The sequence below is a fragment of the Lutra lutra genome, chromosome 3, assembly GCF_902655055.1.
Source record: "Lutra lutra chromosome 3, mLutLut1.2, whole genome shotgun sequence".
Taxonomy (NCBI): Eukaryota; Metazoa; Chordata; class Mammalia; order Carnivora; family Mustelidae; genus Lutra; species Lutra lutra.
Window position 1 is genome coordinate 9,989,527 of NC_062280.1, and position 21,046 is coordinate 10,010,572.

Here is a 21,046-nt window from a genome sequence, read left to right on the forward strand (position 1 = left end):
GAGAAAACAATTTCCTTCTGAGCTGACGAAGACAATAACAACATTTATCTTTTCACATCTTTGTAAAGTCTTCTTTCTACTATAGTGTTTCTTCCCTTATATGCCAACTCTAAAGTTTTTTTTTTTTAAGATTTATTTATTTATTTGACAGACAGATATCACAAGTAGGCAGAGAGGCAGGCAGAGAGAGAGGAGGAAGCAGGCTCCCCGCTGGATGTGGGGCTTGATCCCAGGACCCTGGGATCATGACCAGAGCCGAAGGCAGAGGTTTTAACCCACTGAGCCACCCAGGCACCCCCCAAGTCTAAAGTTTTAAAAAATTTAATAGGAGACTTAAACTAGGTTTTCTTTAACCCATCCATTTTTTCCCCCTGTGTTTTTCTGTGGGTTGATATTTGATAGCATTGCTGCTGAAAAATGATGCATGTTTTTGGTAAGTGCATTGTTGAATACCATCATATTGCAATAGACTACATCTTATTTGCTTCTTGATGACTCGTAGTTTAAAATGACAAATTATGGGGCGCCTGGGTGGCTCAGTTGGTTGGGCAACTGCCTTCGGCTCAGGTCATGATCCTGGAGTCCTGGGATCGAGTCCCACATCGGACTCCCTGCTTGGCAGGGAGTCTGCTTCTCCCGCTGATCTCTCTCTCCTCTCATGCTCTCTCTCTCTCTCAAATAAATAAATAAAATCATTAAAAAAAATAAAATGACAAGTTAGTTACATGCAAGTCTGATAATATCTAACAATTATGTACTATTCTGCATATGAATATATTTCTGTTTAAGAAATGAGGCCTTTTTCTATCTAATATTTGCTATCAACCTTATAGGTTTTAAATATTTAACACTTTAAATTGTAGTTTATGGTATTTAAACTCCATAATATTTTGGAAATAAAAGGCAGCGTAATTCATTCCTTATACTAGATGATGAGAACTGAGATACATACATGTTTTCAGAATAGCAGTTGATTTTTCTTTCATTATATGTAACATATTGAAGGGTTCTACTTTTTTCCTTTCAATTCTACTTAAGTATGAGTTCTCTAGAAAAAATCATCCTTTGGATCTCATGGACATAGGTTTGTGGGAGGAAGACAGGAGCTGGAAATGAGGTGCTGATACCTGCACTGAAGTAGCTAAAGTAACTGCTTTGGTGTTTTTTGTATCATTATTTAGTGTCATGCCATTCTCATTTTGTCATGTTCATTGTGGGACTGCTATAGGGGGTTTCCGAGCCATAGCTTCAAAGATACGCCTTGGGTACCTGTTGATACATAAAATTGTGACTATCCTCAGAGGGCCAAGAGGTGTTTTGTTCACATTTATGAAATACTGCCTATTATGAGTCAGGTACTAAACTAGAGGCTTTTATACATCCTGTCACTTAATCCTCACAGCAAACCCTCTAAAGTGGAGAAAAGAGGCACAGAAAGCTACTAGAACAATGTGGAGTTCGGATTCATACCTGTGTGGGCTTAACTCCAGAACATGTGCTCTCATGCTGACTCTCAGAGGCAGGGAGTCCGCAATCCATGAATACTTTCAATTCACAGCCTGTGAATCCAGTACGAACATATAATGGCAGAAGAGTCTGAATCTTGGGCCCTGTGGCTTGTGGGGGAAATGATCCTTTCTCTGCTCCCCCACTTCCCGACCCAGAACACCTGGAGATGGATGACTCTAGGGAGGGATGACAAAGCTTTCTGTCTTTGGTCATTTTGTGAGGCCTGCACTGTATTTTAAAAGGCAGAGCAATTTTGCAGGTGTTCTACCTGTCGTCCATAAATGGAGTGCACATCTGTTGTTTTACACCAGGTCACTTCTCCTATGTCCCTACAAACAGTCATGTTTGTGAGGGGTTGTACTCTCTTTTAGACCCATACAGAAAGGGAACAAGTATCTGGAGCATAGGAATATGGGGCTTTCAAGTTGGAGCTCTGAAAACATTTTGTATGACAGCTATGAAGGATGACTAAGTATGATTGAAAAATAAACTTTTTAGGCACACCATAACTTAAATAGGCTTCTGTAGATTGGGTTGGGAATTAATCAGCATTTGTAGACTTTTTAAAAAATTGCCTTTTGAAATATGTGTTAAAATTTCCAAATAACCAACTTATGGGTAAATTTTGGAAAAGCCACCAGCCTTTCTAGTGAGCCTGCCTTCAGTCAGGGGTGCTCCTCTCAAGGTATGATTCAGCTGTATAAATAGCACTGAACTTCTTAGGTTGATCTGGTTTATTATCCCAGCAACTTCAGATGCAGTGTTTACTTTCCCTGAAATTGCCATAGAAACACGAACACATTTCGCTTTAGAAGTGGTTGCCTCTCATTGTGGTGCCTTTCTGATCTGATTTCTTATAATACCTCTTAAGAGTATTAGGAATAAAATTTAGATAAAGGCCTTTGTCTTGTTTTGATGAAAGATTTTAGGAGTGCCTGCCAATTAGTGTTTGCTATTGCTATCAGAATTTACACTATTTGTTTACCTTCTTGGAAAATGTTTTAAGTTTCAAAAAGTGTAAGTTAATGATGTATTCATGGAGAGGAGACATATACATTGTGATCTAGACTATATAGGTTTTTTCCCCTCAGTTTTTTTTTTCCATTTTACAGTAGAGAACACAAGTAATTGAATTTTGTACTGTGAAATGTCAATTGAACATATATTGCCAAATAACACCTCAGGCACAGCAGGGTGTTATGAGAAGGTACCAGGAGAAGCCGACTTTGCCTTCAGTGTGAATGAACGAACAATCTGCCTCTAGCTAATGCCAGTGCAACTGGTCGGGCAGTGGACCAGGAGTAGCTCAGTCTCCCCTGCTCCTCCCTCACTTTCGTTCAGCTTGAATGACTGTGAACATCAAACATAATTCCATTTTTCAGGAGTAATATCCCAACTGAGATATGTATAAGATTGGATATTTAAAACAATTGTCCAACTGAAAATGACTAAACAGCAGCAAGAGGCAGAAACAATGTTTTGTTTCCTGTTGGGATCTCAACACCAATAAATGAACCATTGGTTATTAGACGGGAAGAGAGAAAAATCTGATTGAACTTTCTATCTAAATCAAAGGTATGAAATCAGTAAACTTTATTATAGTGAAACCTGTCAGTTCTATAAAATCTTATATTTTGATAAGTGTTCTAATAATGTCAAAAGCATTTATCTGTAGTTTTATTGAATCTTATTTATCTCAGCATTCTGGTTCCTATAATAGGGTACAAAAGACAAAATTTATTTTGATTATTGAGTATGTGAAAAGTGATCATGAAAATTAGCACTAAATGGTCAACTTCTATAACAATAATTTTTCTCTTATTTTAAGTTGTCATCAATGTAGTATGTATTTCAGCTAACACTTGATGGCAACAAAATAAATCATAGTATGACAAAGTATTGGAATAGTTCCTTGGATTTAAAATTGAATTTGATTTGTCATTTTATTTGTAACATCTTATGTGGATGTGTTTAAGAGAAATATAGTAGTTTATCTTCAATTGTACCATTTAACTCATTTTGCTAATAATTTGAGAAAGTGGGTTGTACATGGTGAATAGAAAGGAATCACTATTTATATTCTCTTTAACACCCTAGGAAGAAGAAGGCAGGTTAAAATCGAAAACAATGCAATCCATCTAAAACAAAACAACCTAAAAACCAAACTATTTTAGAAAGTGTGTTTAGTTTCCAAAGATCTCTTAAATCATATTTGTTAATTTACGAAAGTATGTAGCGGTTATGGGCAAAGATACCGTGTTTTTCCTTAACAATGCAACTTTGTATTCAAAAGATTAAAACACCTTTGAAAGATAACATCACCTTGTTAATTCTTTCATGTTGACCTGTCCAAGAGCCTTTTTTTTTTTTTTAAGATTTTATTTATTTATTTGACAGACAGAGATCACAAGTAGGCAGAGAGGCAGGCAGAGAGAGGGGGAAGCAGCTCCCTGCTGAGCAGAGAGCCCGATGTGGGGCTTGATCCCAGGACCCTGGGACCATGACCTGGGCCGAAAGCAGAGGCTTTAACCCACTGAGCCACCCAGGTGCCCTCAAGAGCATTTTAAAAGACGCTAGCTAAATCTGTATTAGACGAAGCATGGGCAATATGTGTAAGCTAGCTTACTTGAATTACTGTGTGGTACAATGTGATGGTTAGAAATGATTGTGAGAGAGTATGCAGAACACTTTCTCTGTGAGGTGTTGAGGGAGATCAACACATGTAAGGCAAAAAGAGACAAAAGAATGCCAAGATTTCAAGGCAGAACTCTATAGAGAGTTGGGCCCGATCACGTTGTAGGGACTTTCCCCTAAGGCACAAGTGATTTCAGACCAAAGTTGGCCAAATAGCTTGTGTGCTTAAGCCCACACCCCGCATCCCAGATCTGACAGCCAATAATGAGGGGAGCTCTCAGGAGCACAACTCTTAGGGTCAGAAAATAAAGAGTCAGAAGGGGGAGAGTGAGTTCCTTCCAAGTCTCCCTTGACTCAGGCTGAATTAGGGTCTGGCTCAGAAAAAGGGCACCTGTTTTGGAAGAACCAGTGCAAAAGGCACTATTCTGACCCCTTATAGGTCAACTCTTGATGTTGGGTTCAGGACAAAGAGAGAACAACATCCTATGTGCACTCTGACTTTTCTCTCCTTTGAAAGCTTTGCTTCCATAAAACATTGTCCGCCATTGTCCTTGGACTTGTAGTTTCTTAATTATCAGGACTAATTTTTGGAGGACAAGGTGGAGGAGGACAGGAGTTTGTTCTCCCCCTAGAGGCTGACATATAAGTTGCAAAGACATCTTCAGCATTTGGTGAACTCTTTCAAGATATTGGGAGCGATTGATTCTCTTCTATAATTAAATATTACATATTTAGAAATATTATTAATAATTCAACATATTTCTTTTAAAATTTTATCTAATAGATAAAACATCTTGAAGAGACGTGACATCTTGAAGAGATTTCTTATTGAGACATTTTCTTTATAATAATAGTATAAGCTTATGTAACTTCTATTATAGCTTCACATTTTTCTAAGCGCTTAACGTGTGTTAACTTAGTCAAATCTCACAATAACCACCAGGTGAGTATTTTTTATTATCTCCATTTTTATAGATGGAGAGATAAGTGACTTGCCCAAGTTCACATAGCTAGCAAATGGCTGAGCCGGGAAATAGACTCAAATAGCTTAGCTCTAGAAGTTGCCTTAATCTTTATGTTAGACATCCTCTTAAATAATATTGATTTAAACCTTAGCTACTGTGGGTGAAATGGCATTTTATGCTTACCTTAAAAACTAAGTTTAGCTAACAAATTTTAAAGAAGTGATTCTGAAAAAGTTTTGGGAAGCTCTTAAGGATTATTTGAATACATTTTTTTGGAATACATTTTTAGAGTTTTATGACCTTTCATGTAACATACCTATGACTTTATGTTAATATTGTATTCTGCCTTACCTTGAGAAGGGTGGAACTCCTATTAGCATTTTACTCTTTGACCAGAATTACCATCCTTACCATGAGACACAGCTTGTGATCCAACTTCGGTATAAATTAAAACAGGCTAAGGAATGGCCTGTTACTTAATCACTGCAACTTTATATGATTTATTTTCTAGTTTGATAGTTTTACCTTCCAACATCAATAAATCAATAAGGAGCATTTGAGTTTTTAACCCAAGGAAGTTGTAATTTTGTTAAGTGGTAGTGTATATGATGTCGTGTGATTGAGATTTCCTTCCAATTATGTTTGAGGTAAGTGTAGTTCTTCACACATAGGAGGAGCTTGGCATATATTCCATTATATTATATATTCCATATATATTTGGAATTCCATTAAATTGGAAGTCTATGTAGTCATTTATTTCATTTTAATTTTTTTGGTGGGAGATAGAAATTCTAAAGTCAATATGTGGGAAATTAAAATACATGATTATGTCAAGAAATTACTGTGCTTATGGCTGCTTTATTGTGTTAAAGGTAATGAGTCTGTTCTGCTGTTCAGAGATATAGTATGGTGACTGGAGGGTACCCAGAGGCTTGTCCCCATCACTTGGAGACTGGTTAGGTATTAAAAGCATAGTCAGCTCTTTTGTTGAAACATCCATATGTTAGTTTTTATTATCTATCTGTAGTTATGTTAAATTGTTATTATTTTTAAAGATTTTATTTATTTATTTATTTGAGAGAGAGGGAGAGAGAGAGAGTGATCATGAGTGAGGCAGGGGTGGGGAGGAGCAGAGGGAGGAGCAGAGGGAGAGGGACAAGAAGACTCCACACTGAATTTGGAGCCTGAGGCAGGGATTGAGGCTGCCTCAGCCAATTGTGGGATTGAGATCCCACAACCCTGAGATCATGACCTGAGCTGAAATCAAGAGTTGTCTGCTTTACTGACTGGCCACCCAGGTGCCCTGCAGTTATATTAAATTATTGAAAAGACATTGGACCTTGGCTTTTTCTTTCTCGTTCTCTTTTCCTATTGCAACATTTGCACTATAAGATTTGTTCACATTCTTTTAAAGCAGATTTTTTGGATAGTCTTTATCCAAGGACAATTTTGTCATAGAAGTAGCTGCATGGGCTATGAGAAGTCATACTCAGAAGTGTTAGCAGTTACGTTTGATGAGATGTTGAGAGTCTTGGAGTTTGGGAGAGAAGAGAAGGAGAAGGATCAGGGTGTGTTAGAGAGAAATGGAGTCAGATGGGACCATATTTATAAATGGACAGGGTAAACAGCTTAACGAATGTCTCTTTACCTGGATCATTCTACCAGAAGTTGTTCATTTGGGAATTCAGGTTTTTCGGATTTTGATGGCTTTTTGGTTCTTCTGGAGAGTGTTTTAACTAACTAATAGCTCACACTTTAACACACCCAACTGTAATTGCTGGGCACAAAGCCATTTGCACTGAGACATTCCTGGGAAGGATCTAGGAAAGATTGGTCAGGGTTGTTGGTCAGAATGCTTGCATTAAAGATGAGTTTCATCTACTTCACTGGTTTTCTAGCCCCAGTCCCAGGAAAGTCCAAGGAAATTCTTCACTGTTGTACCCTCAGCATGATAGTCTCACCAATACAGAGGAACGGCTTCTGACAAATGGGTCAATATAGAAGTTAATGTAATGAGATGGAGGTAGTTGGGAGTGCTGGAATTAACTATTACTCAAAACAAAAGGTCTGACGTTTTTATAGGTTCAGGGGACCATGAACTATTGTGTTCAGCCACCAGGTCTGGTCTTACAGAGAAGCTGCTTTCACCACTGCCCTTACCTATCTCTAGATCCCAGGCTAAATGAGAGGAGGACTGGGAGGGAGGAGGTAACTTGGAGACATGTGATGGTTCCTGAAGAATCTGTTCCTTTCACATTCCTCATTGGGGTATGGGGGGAAGAGCTCATGACCTTTTCTGAGGCAGAGGAAAAAGGACTGGAAAGAATATGTGATGGTGGTGACATCCAACAGTCCTCTCCTCTACCAAGTCTCCATATAAATTGGGACTGATGCTCATCTTCTCTCTGGAAGATACTCAGTCTCTCTCTGGAAGTCCCCCTGATACTGGGTATAGAGAAAGGGAACACTATAGAAGATGGCCAGGCATCTTGCTGGTGCCCCACCCAAAGAAGCCATTTGGGTAGAGGGACTCTTAACAAAATACTGGGGCAGGGGCAAGGTGAGGGGTAAGAGGAAGATATCAGTGTCCAAGTCAGACCTCTAACACCAGGATGATGAATATGCAAGGAAGGAGGGAACTGTGGAGAACCAGCAGCTCCAGAGAGTCTGCATTTGGATGCTTGCCTCACAGAGAGAGCCAAAGGCCAGGTTAGTGTTAACCTAAGGAAGAGAGAAAACTAACCCAGTGAGGCCTGCAACATCCCTCTGGGACTATCTGTGGAAAATCTTGGCCTCTCCTATCCCTCGGAGGGAAGAGCAGAGAGGAAGAGAAAGGGAGAAGTGGGTAGAGTAGACCCACCCCCAGCTCCAACCACTATAACCGCCATTCTAGCTTGCCTTGTGGGCAATGGGGTAAAGAAGAGGACTTTGAACACAAGACTGAAGTTACAAATGAATAGGACTGAGTTTTTATGAACTTGAAAGAACCCTTCTAAAATTGAGAGAGACTGAAACATTATGGAGTCTGAGTGAGCTATTGGTAATAATCAGAGTACCCAGGGGAAAAGAGGATCCAAGACGGTATAGTTGGGAAAAATAAAACTCACAGGTTTGTACTCTAACAATCTGAGACTGCTTAACTATCAATTACATTATTATAGAATTGGAGAGCTTAGAGATCATTTTTTAAATTTACCCCTTCATTTACTAAGTTTGGCTGTCCACCATCTCCTATTTATCCAGGGAACCATTATAGAGAACTATCTGTGATACCATGAATAGGGAATGGAGGATTCTTTAAAGATTTCGTGGTATGGTATACAATAACAGGCACTAATGTTATCAAGATCGTACATTATCTTTAATTCTGATAACGTGATAAGACATAGCTACCATTATCATTTCAACCCTAGAGAGGAGGAAACTGAGACTCTGAGAGGTGTGGAAACTTGTTTTAGGTCTCACACCTATTAAGGTGGGTGGAGGGCAGAACTTTTCCTCCTTATTTTCTTTTATTCACCAAACCTGCAACCCCAATACTCCCATTTTCCAAATAAACAGTGATTTAAGAACATATTGATCTGGTTGGAATGGGGCCAGGCAGAAAACAAGTTAAGGTGGTTCAACCTTGCTTTGTTCTGCAATAAAAGCAACCATCATTTATTGAGCTAGGTGCCCATACATCATTTCATTTAAGTTGGAAGTCAGAGGGATCTAAGAAACAGTACTAGATCAAAGGTGATTGTTTTGGCATACCTCCTAGATTGGGAGTTTGGGTTTCATACTCATCCAAACCTACATTTTAGAAACCCTAAATACATTGCTGCTGTAAGAAATTACCACAAGCTTAATGGCTTCAAACAACACAAATTTATTATCGTCTAGTTCTAGAGGTCTAAAGTCTGAAATATGCCTTACTTGGCTAAAATCAAGGTATTGTCAGGGAAGTGTTCCTTTTTGGAGGTTCTGGGGAAGATCTGTTTTTGTTTTTGTTTTTTGGCCTTTTAGAGTCTAGAATCTGCATCCTTTTTGGGGATCATGGACCCTTCCATCTTCAAATCCAGTGATGCCTGGTAGAATCTTTCTCACATCACATGCTCTTTGATTTTCTACCTTGCTCCCTTCTAATTCTCATGCCTCCTTTTTCCACATTAGAGAATCCTTGGGATAACATTAGGCTAACCCAGATAATCCAGGATAATCTTCCTCTTTTAATCTTTTATTTTAAAGTTGGTTAATGAGCAACCTTAATCCCATCTGTAGTGTTAATTTCCCTCTGCCATGGAAACTAATATATTCACAGGTTCTGGAGAATGGGACATAAAAATCTTTGGAGGCCATCATGATTCTATCACATCCCAGTTTTACAACTAAGTAATGCCTACAGTGATGGTTTTTTCCAGTTTCAGATGAATTTTATAAGATCCTTTCAACAAAACGATACTTTGTTAACAAATATGAACAGTCCATTGGGCTAAGATTCAGGATTTTGATAGTAGTTTTATTTTATTTTTTAGAAAGATTTTATTTATTTATTTATTTGATGGAGAGAGAGTGCAAGAGCAGAGGTGAGGAGAGGCATAGGGAGAGGGAGAAGCAGACTCCCTCTGAGCAGGGAGCCAGCAGCACAGGGGCTCAATCCCAGGACCCTGGGATCATGACCTGAGCTGAAGGCAGATGCTTAATGACTGAGCCACCCAGGTACCCCATCAGGCTGATTGCTATCTAGAGTTAGAAAGACTAAGTTTAATTACTATCTAGATATCTGGATTTCTATCTAGAGCTAGAAAAAGTAAGTTTAATTACTCATGTGACAAGTTTCGGCATATTTGAAAGGAGTTATGTGGATGTCCCCTTACACACTCCCACCATAATAACCCCTGACATTTATTGAGTGTTATCATGTCTTACTGTTCTAAGCACTTTACATGTATGAACTCACATAAGTCTCACTAGGGTTATGAAGTAGGGACTATCTACCCCATTTCATTAATGAGGAAATTGAGGCACAGGAAGGTTAAATAATTTGCCCAGATTCACACAGCAAGTAATCGGCTTGCTCGTCTTTATCCGTATTTTGTTTAAACCTTTGTTCTGAGTTCACAATGCTGGTTGCTATGTCACTTGTACTGTGGTCAACTATATTAGACTGTTTTACCTCCCTTTTTCTGGGTGCTATATTTCTTTTTTAATATTTTATTTATTTATTTGACACAGAGAGAGAGATCATAAGTAGGCACAGAGGCAGGCAGAGAGAGAGGGGGAAGCAGGCTCCCTATTGAGCAGAGAGCCCCATGTGGGGCTTGATCCCAGAACTCTGAGATCATGACCCTGGCCAAAGGCAGAGGCTTAACCCACTGAGCCACCCAGGCGCCCCTGGATGCTATATTTCTAAATGAATACAACCATTAGGGGAATTTTCCTTCTGAGGAAACAAAACAAAACAAACGTATTTCACTGATAGCAGTTGAGCAAATTATCTTTGTATTCCAGAGGGTATGCTCCTGAATTTGAGAGGATCTGATGGGTTGACTGAACACAGGCTTCATATGGGGGCTCCATTAAATTTAAATAGGCTATGTAAAGCTGTTGTACTTTTCTTAAATGGGTGAGTCATTGGTAAAAAAAAAATAGTAGTTAAGAAATATTTCCTTAAGAGCTGTGTGAAACAATGGAGATAATTAAGAATTAAGAGAGTAGCTTAAAGTTTCTAGAATTAGGTGCTCAGTCCAGGAGGTAATGTACCATTGTCTTTCCAGGGGTAGGTCTTAGAATTAGACTACCAGAATTGGAATCTTGATTCTCTGTTTATTAGCTGTGGTGACATTAGGCAGGTCACCTCATCTCTTTGACCCTCCTTGTTTTCTCCTGGAATGAGGCTCATTGTAGGAAAGTTTGTAAATATATATAAAACGTGAATGAAAACTTGACTATATATTGAAAAATATCATGTCTGACTTAGACTTAGGTTTTCTGTTCTGTATTCTGTGTTTGATTGTGAATTCCTTAAAAGCAAGAACACTTTGGAACTGTTTGATTTGTGGTACTCAGATGGGACCACAAAAAGAGAGAGTATAATGCTTTGTAAAGATGGGCCTTTTAATAAATAATGACCAATCTTAAAATAAATCCTTAAGATTAAGGAAAGGAGTGACTCATAACTTTGGCAGCTGTTTCTCAATTTATTGTGAGTAATAGTATGGTTAAGGGGCCGTGCTGTTTGTTTTTTTCCACAGCCTTTTCAAGCAAGGCTGCTAAGAATCCACAGAGCTTTCGCCTCATCTTCTGTCTTAGGTGTTACCATTTGCCAGGTTCGTAGGTGAGGTCAAGTCAGGTTAGAAGAGGATATGTAACATTTTCTGTCTCTACCCTTATACTTAGATTTAAACCATATCTTCTTTTATAATTATTGTTTTTTTGCATCATGTTTTTTTGTTGTTTACTGAGATATACTTGACATGTAATATATTAGTTTCAGGTGTACAACATAATGATTTGATATTTGGATATATTGTGAAATGATCACCTCAGTACGTTTGGTTAACATCCATCAGCACACAGAGTTAAAATTTTTTTCTTATGATGAGAATTTTTAAGATCTACTCTCTCAGCAACTTTCAAATATATAATAGAGTATTATTAACTATAGTCATTATGCTGGACAATACATCCCCAGCACCCACTTATTTTATAACTGGGAGTTTGTAACTTTTGACCACCTTTACCCATTTAACCTATCCCCAACGCCCCACCTCTGGTAACCACTAACCTGTTTTCTGTATCTATGACTTGGATCTTCATAGAAGTGAGATATTTTCCTTTCTCTTTTTGACTTGTTACACTTTGCATAATGCCCTCCGGGTCTCCATCCATGTTGTTAAAAATGTCACGGTTTCCTTTTTTTTTTTCATCACTGAGTGATAATATTGTGATATATATATGACATTTTTAAAAATCCATTTATCCATGGATGGGCACTTTGGTTGTTTTCCTGTCTTAGCTGCTATAAATAATGCTGCAGTGAACATAGGGTTGCATGTATCTTTTCGCGTTAGTGTTTTCATTTCTTTCAGATAAATACCCAGAAGTGGAATTGCTGGATCCACAGCTTCTTTTATTAAGGCATCCTGGGTATTTGGAATTTTGGCTGGAATCCTTGTGCAAACGAGTGCATTCAATCTGAAAGGTTGTAGTAAGAACTAAAGAGAATACGTTACTGCTGGATGACTTTGGGCCGAATCCCAGCACACCTACCAGTAAACTTAATTGAGGAGGCAGTGTTCCTCACAGTTTAAAGGCTGTAAACCCTTTCGGTAGAACAAATAAGCAGTATTATTTAGGCTATCAGCTATTACCTTGATTTTGGCAAAAGGAAATGAATTAGAGCCTATCTTGTAAACACTGGGAAATTACAGCAGACTTGGTTTATTCTCATTAGTCTCATCTCACCAACTCTGAAAGAGAGACCACATTTTAGATTTTTCTTGTGTCCTCTGTAGCTCCTACTGAACATTAGGCACAATCTTGATGTATTTCTCTCTCAGATTGAATCAAGATCATTTATTCTTTCCCATATTTCTGAAAGAATTCTTTACCTGAGTTAACATAGTTTACTGTTGCTAGGTTCACCGTACTTAACAGAAACTTAACTGACTTTTTGGGAGTCAGCTTGGGTGGGTGGGGAAGGGGACAGAGACTTGAGAATTTGATCTGTGATCCTGGAATCTCAGCTTTGCTACTTTTTGTGTGTTCATGTTTGTTTCTGTGTGTTCATGAGCAAGCTTTAAAACTGTTTCTAATCCTCAGTTTTTCTTTGGTAAAATGGGAGTTATGATGCCTGTCATTCAAGTTTGCTATATAGCCTGGAGGTGAGGAATACAACATCTATATAGATATATTTAAGATATATTTTAGGCTATACCTAACAAAGAGAGGAGTTGACAAGACATTTAACTAGATGATAGCAATGAAAAGTCTATAATTCTATAAAAATTTTTACAGCACATTTTATATGCTTTCCCAGCAGCTGTGGTCAGTATTTCTTTCTCAGTGGCTTTCCACCAAACCTCATAACAGCAGCATGCTAGTGTTCTAAGAAGCAATCCTATGGGCTGCCACCATCTCTTAATCAAACCATGCATGACATCCATTCAGTCAAGTTATCCTTCTGTTTTCATGAGATGCTTTGCCCACAATCATTTAAATTAATGCATGGGGACATGGGCCATGTCTGGCATCTGAGCCCTGCCACCTACACCTCATTCTCTGAGTTACAACTAAAATAAAAACAAAATTAATTCTTTGGTAATTATATATAAAGGGATTTCTTGGTTGTGACAAATTTTGTCTCTTTCAAGTATTGAAAATTAATTTGATATATAATACTACACATGAGAGGGTGGGGAGGGATGTGGGGCTAGTGTCTCATTATTCAATGTTTTGTTATTGTATCTTTAAATGTATACTTAATATCTCTTCTGTGGTGCCAAGGCCACTGAAATTTGACTCTACTAACAGCCTTTTTGGCAATACTCATCAATTTCTTTCATGATATAATAATTTGGCAAAGTTATTTTTAATGTTTGATTCATTCAACTGTCTGTTCATTGATACTTCTGCTGTTTGTAATAGAAATTTGAAGGTGTTAGAGACATGCTTTATACCCAGTTTATTAAAGCAAGAATCTCATATAGAAAAGAAGTATTTTAAAGATTTTTTTTTTTTAATTTATTTGACAGATAGAGACCACAAGCAGGCAGAGAGGCAGGCAGAGAGAGAGGGAAGCAGGCTTCCCGCTGAGCAGAGAGCCCGACGCGGGGCTCGATCCCAGGACCCTGAGATCATGACCTGAGCTGAAGGCAGAGGCTTTAACCCACTGAGCCACCCAGGCGCCCCAGAAAAGAAGTATTTTAAAAGCGGTGTAGAACTGAGCTCCAAGCTAGGTGCTTAAAAATGCTTATTGAATTTTGAATTCAAAAATTATCTACTGAATAGATACATCTAGCCCCATGTATCTGTTTGCTGGATATTTCCACATTCCTGGATTTGCCCTTTTCTGTGTTTCCCATCTTCCCAGTTGCCCTTGTAGCAATCTGGACATGATAGTTTCCTTCTTCTCTCCTCTAACATCCAGTTTGTTGTCATGTTCTCTTGGTTCTACCTCCTGAAGAGTTCTCACTGTTCCTCCGATTTCAGCTGCTTCTGTACTTGGCTTCTATCACCACCACATCTTTGTATCTAGCTTTTCTTCCAAACCACCTTCTTTCCCCTACTCCATTCAGCGTAGTAATAGCAGTAGAGTCTCATTTCTAAAAGGCAAATCTAGTCATATCAAAATCCTGCTGAAAAATTTTGATGACTTCCCACTGCCCTTGGAATAAAGTACAGATTTCTTTACTTGGTTCAGCAGGCCAGGTACAATGTGGATCCTGTTAATCTTTCCAACTCCATCTCCCACCATGTCCTACCTGTCACCTTCTATTCTATGAGATGATCTTATATTAGAGACCACAGTGCCCTGCCCAGAGCTGCTCAATATACATTAGCTATTCTTATTATTCTTGATGTGTCTTCTCCGAAAGTGGAACAACTGGGAAAAAATGTTTTTAGGAGCATTAAACAAGGGAGGTTGGAAGGGAGAGAAGCTCAGAATTGAAAAGAGGATATGTTAATATAGTCTAGGTGCCGGCCACTAAATGGAAAATGGATACCATGATAGCAATTAAGAAATTATTAAATCCATTAAATTTAAAATCCATTAAATTCCAAATGTTTTTTGGAAAACATTTTGGGGGTTGGTTTTGAACAATAATTCAGTATAGCATATAAAAAAGACTCTGTTGGATCTTGAAATTTATTGTTTCCTGAGATTATGATCTAGTTTAGCCAAGTTGCCAGGTAGTCACTCTTCAAGATTTACATTGTTTTCCAATGTCCCCAAATGGTTACAGTACCGTTGTTAAGTGTTTAGTTGGCTACAGAATTTCCTTAAATTGTGATTTTTAGTCAATGGAATATGATGACTCACAGGGAATGTAATGTTTTCTGTCTTAGTTTACTGATCTTTATCTTTATGTGGTCAAAAGTCTATGTTTCTGTTATTCTCACAAATTACCAAATGTGTTTGTGTAAAGGGAGGAAATAAAGTGTAATTTGGTTAACATTTTGTGTCTAGTATGACAAATATTATTAATAACTTGAGGCTGAATCATTTAGGTCATGATTTAAAGATAGAGACAAGTTTTTCACTACTTTTTTTTGTAGTATTACATACTTTGGGTTGAAAGATCCATTTTCATTAGTTTAAATAGATCGTTTGAAAATATCGGTATTTCAGGGATGGTTTATTTAATGAAGCTTTTTGCAAGAGATTGGTTGGTTTATCTGATGACTGTTGTCAAGTATCTTTGGAATAATATACATGCCACTTAAATGATTTTCTTATACTATTAACATGTTTCAATGATCAAAATTACCTTTGAGTCCAAAACTTAAGAAAACTGACAGTAAAACAAAACATTTTATTTAATAATTTTGAATTTTTAAATTAGATTCAAAGTTTTACTTTTTTGCTAATTCAATATGTTTGATTAAGTGGAATTGTATATCTAGCATGGGATTTAAAAAAATTCTTATGATTGTTGTTTAAACATTCTTATGAATGTTGATTATCATTCAACAGTCGAGTATGGATTTTTTTTCAAGTATGGATTTTTGTAAAACATTTAGTAATGGTGATTTGGAAGTTTAGAATAAATCTTTTAAAACTGATAGCTTTGTGATATCAGGGGAGACTTTGTAAAAATATCTACATAGTGATGTGAAATGCGCTTGTATGGACAGATTGCTATGATCAATTTTATAATTATGCATGTAAATCCATAATTGAATATTCCAGTCATTGCTATTTGGGTAAAAGCTGTTATGCCCTCTTAAGAAGCATACTGAGAATAGATGGAAACAGATTATCTTTAACTGTCCTAAAACAATTCTATAAATGGTTACCACTTTCTTTCAAAAGTTAGGAATCCTATTGAATTCATTTCAGTTCTTTACATAGTTGCCAGCTGACTGTATAATTACATGCCATACAACACAAAGCATGATTTATGGCACTATTGTTATAGAGTGCTTACTAAATAGAATGATAAAAAATAGAAAGTACAGTATTAGTAGGAATACTGCAGGTAGGGTTGTCAGACAAAATTTAGGACACCCAGTTAGATTTGTGGCTCAGATAAACAATACATAATTGTTCAACGTAAGTGTGTCCTATGCAAAAATTATTCATTTTTTTATCTGAAATTCAAATTTAGTTAGGTGTTCTGCATTTTTCTTTGTTAAGACTGGCAACTCTAGCTGTAGGTGGTTGGGTAAAATAAAGGTAATAGCAAAGGAACAGCTTTTCTAATGGAACAGAAATTTTCCTTAAAGTTCCTCCAAAATCAAATGAAAAATATTTTGGTCACCCAGCTGATAAGTCAGTTTGAAGCTTGAATTTGAACCTAAGGACTTAGCTTCAAGAGCCATGCTCTAGCACTGACTTTCATATATTAGTATTTATATTAGTGAAATTAAAGTTAACTCTGGTATTCTACTTTATTTCATCCTGTATTATTTCAAAGTTTAGCATCATCAAGGTCTTTAAAATACATATTTTATATTGAGAAATTAATTCAGTTAATACATTGAATTATTTTCTAAAGCTAAGTATTTTTGACGTGACAATTTTCAAGAAACATGTAGATTATTGCTATTCTGTTCTAAGTGGTGTTCATTAATTTAACCAAATGTTTTTGTTTGCTGGATGATTAATAGTGCTTTGCTTTTAATTTTTATGTTAAGACTGAATTACTGTTTTTGCACCAAGGAACTGGGAAGCAGCCATGATTTGGAGCTATGTACTGTTTTGCTTGTTTCTTTAGCTTGGCTGGCCTCTGTCTCTTCTGCTGTAGCCATCAATCATCCAGTTCTCTTTCCATGCTATAGGGCATATTTTTTTTTCCGTGAGTGACAGTGGTTTCCTTTTATGACTTAGTGCTCATTAATAATTAGTCAGGCACCACATATGAGATCTGAAAATAATTCATGATCTGCATTCATTCATTTATAAATATAAATGCATAAAACTTAACAGTTATAAAAGACTTGAAACTTGAAATTCTTAAATACAAAGATGAAAACATTGCAAGCTGTGTTTGTTAAAAGTAAGCTCTTGAGGGGTGCCTGTGTGGCACAGTCAGTTAAGTGACCAATTGTTGATTTCGGCTCAGGTCATGATCTCAGGGTCCTGAGATTGAGCCCCAGGTCGGGCTCCCTGCCCACTGTGGATCTCCTTAAGACTCTCTCCCCCTCTGCCCTTCCCCACTGCATGCTTGCTCTCTAAAATAAATAAATAAATCTTTAAAAAATAAGCTCTTGAGAATGAAATGACTTAGACTTGATTTTTATTTTTTAACATCTTTTTTTTTCCCCCTGCTGCAGGGGAACTTTTCCTCCTAAGGAAATAGTAATGCTAAGTTAGAATATTTAAGCATGGAGAGGAGACACTTTGATTAAATAGTAGAAAAATAGAGTAGGAACTATTTAGAAAGATTATAAGGGGCTTACTTACTAATTAACTAATTTAATTAAGCATGCTGATATTAGACTATGGCAATAAATGGACTAATTTTTTTTTGAGTTTTTCTTCCTGGTCTACATTTTATATTTTAAAAACAAACCCTGTGAAAGAACCTAATGAGATTCTAATGAGTGATATAAAATGCCTCAGTTGCAGTGATAACAATATTTGCATTTAAAAGTGTTTATCAGTATTTTGATTTGCAGCCTCAAATTATTTTTAAGCATCCCATTATGACAATCATATAACTGAAACATCTGTGATTTTTAAAGTCTTCTGGACTATGTATTAAAATTATAGAATTTGTAGGATATCTACAAAATGGGTATGATGTTGAATGCTTTATTTTTTATGGAGGTAAAATATGCATAACATAAATTCACCATTTTAACCATTTTGAAATGCACAGTTCAGTGGCATTAAGTACATTCACATCATTGTGCAACCATCACCACTGTTCCTCTTCTGAACTTTTGCATCATCCCAGCTGGAAACTCTTTTCCCGTTGAACAGTAACTCCCCATTCCCTTCTCCTCCAGCCCCTGACCACCACCCTTGTACTTCTTGTCTCTGTGATTTTGTGAAGATCATTCTTAATAGTGTTAAAAATTGATACCCACTATTAATAGGAGCTGTATGAGAAGATGGGAAAAATTTGGGACTGGAATCAAATGCTTTCTGCCATTTTTTATTTGTCATTTGGGTCAAATGATCTGACTTCTTTGAGCATCAGCTTCCTCACCTCTAAAGTAGAGCTAGTGGGGTGCATGGGTGGCTCAGTTGGTTGTGTGTCCAACTCCTGATTACAGCTCAGGTCATGATCTCAATGTTGTGGGGTTGAGACCTTTGGGGCTCTGTGCTCAGTGCAGAGTCTCCTTGACACTCTCCCTGTCCTCCTCCTCCTGCTCGTGCTTTCTCTCTCTCAAATTAAAAAAAAAAAAAAAAAAAAGAACTAGTAATTTATTGTGCTGTTGACGGGGGGCAAAGGTGAGATAATGTATGTAAAGCATTTGGCACATAATAGGCTTTTAATAAATAATATAATATATATAGAATGCTCTCAAAATATTAAGCTCATTTATTTATTAGCTCTCTGTAAGAGCTAGTAAAAAATAGTATAATGTTAGAGTATTATGATTGCAAATGTACTTATTTTCATCTGGTTTTTATATGTTACAAATGACATTTTTTTTTACCTTGGAAAATAGAAATATCAAATTACTGCATTTCACAAACTGAAGTTTTAAACAGTGTTTTGATGTATCTATAGATATAATTTTTTTATCTACTACTAGTAGAGAGGTAAATAGTGATTTAACTTAGGAATTTTTCATTAGCGTTTTTTTGTTTTTGTTCTTTTTAAATCATTCTCTATTTTTCCTATTCAAGTTAACCTATTTCAAAAAGTCCATGTTCTTTTGTACTGTTTACATTTGTCATTTCTGTCCTAGAGCAAGTAGAGGAAATAAAAAGTGGTTTAACTTAAGTTTGCCAAAATTTTGTTAGCTCTGGTAAAGATTTATAAAACAGTTCTTCTGTATTATGAGAATCAAAAATATGTTAAACTGCCCAAATAATCAAATTGTACACACTAGGCAAATTCCTATATTGTAAAGTTACATATTTAACTATTTTTGATTTGACCATCAACAAGTATTTACTTAGCACCTTTTTTTAAATAGCCTTATTTATTTACTTTAGAGAGGGTGGGAGGGGCAGAGGGAGAGGGAGTGAGGGAATCTTCAGCAGACTCCTTCCTAGGGGAGGAGCCCTACTTGGGACTCAATCTTATGACCCTGAGACCATGACCCCAGCCAAAATTAAGAGTCAGATGCCCACCAACTGAGCTACCCAGTTATCCCTACTTAGCACCTTTTTATGGTAATATTTTAGGGAGTGGTTTCTATGAAGGATTTAAAAAGGCTTAAATTATGGTCTCTTCCTCTGAAGAGTTTATAATCTCCTTGGAAGGGGAGGCCACCCATGCATTAAAGTTTAAGATTGTAGTTCAATAAGTTTGGGAGTATGGGTTTTGAGAGATGACAATTTAGGTTGTACCCATGTTGTATCTGAATTGAAGATAGGATATCCTAATTTAAGTGAGGCCCTGAGCCTTATAACAGAAGATGGGAAAGTAGCTACATAAAGAGTTTATTATGCACATTGAAGTGAGAGCGAGGTTCGTGGCTTATGGAGTCGAAGAACGAATCTCATGGACAAAAGAGAGTGAATAAAGCCTTAAAGTTTTATTAAGTGAGGATACAGGTAAAGCTCTCAGGCATGAGGGGATCCTGACAGGGTTGCCGCTGAGGACCTTTAGGTCTTTTATTGAAGGCTAACCAGGAAACTTAAACGTCTCTATTGATAGCACCATTGAGTAAGGAAGTAGTGATAACACCTTCAATGGCTTATTTCCTTTTCATGGTCTGGTAATTCTTTGTTGATCACAAGTAGCTGTTACAACAAAATTCCACCCCTGACACCTAGTACAGGATGATCTGGTTTATTCCCTTATCTCTGGTTTCCTTACACCTCCACATTTTTGGGATTTTTGTGAGCCTGATCCTGTAGCCCTTTACCTATCTCTCCCGGCCTATCTCTCCCTATTTCTCTCTCCCTACCTAGTCCCACTTGTCCCTTACTCAACATTAATGAAACAAATACAACCTTGATAGAATTCGTAAATCTCACTCCCTAAATAATAAGTATACTTTAAGTGTTCAACAAATTGATCGAGTTGAATAATTTTTAGCTGCTACCTCTCTCTGTGGTCTCCACTTGGTTAGCATTTTCTGAAAATCACTGGCTTCTTAAACGTAGAAGAATCCGTGTTTGAAGGCCATCAGTAATATATTAGGTGGCACCTCAAGGTCAGCCCACTTCAGGCCACATATCCTCATCACTTTCTCTGGACAGATGGATGCCAAAATTCCAATTTGGGAAATATATGTGTAGAAGATGGAGAGACAACATTGAGTTGGGTGGATGGGAAGGCTTTCGATAGTGTCCAGGGGATGAACCATTGAATCAACTAAGTGAGTGGAGAATTTCAATACACAAAGTTAGAGGGTAACATTGTCAGCTAAAATTAGATTGCTGGAAAATTTGGGGATTTTATTACAAAAGCTTATATCATTTGGTTCATATTGAAAATGGAAGAAAACAGGTATCATGTTTATTATTTAAAAAAAAATTAAGTAGGCTTTTTATCCAATGTGGGGCTTGAAATCATGACCTTGAGATTGAGAGTTGCATGCTTTACAAACTGGGCCAGCCAGGCATCCTCATCCTAACTAGAGTATCATGCAATTACATT

The 21,046-nt window shown here is 37.1% G+C and overlaps 1 protein-coding gene across 2 annotated transcripts in view; it reads left to right on the forward strand.

Moving 5' to 3' along the window:
- PLCL1 (phospholipase C like 1 (inactive)) overlaps nucleotides 1–21,046 on the forward strand; it is a 365,077-nt gene that overhangs the window by 3,360 nt on the left and 340,671 nt on the right. The window lies entirely within an intron of this gene.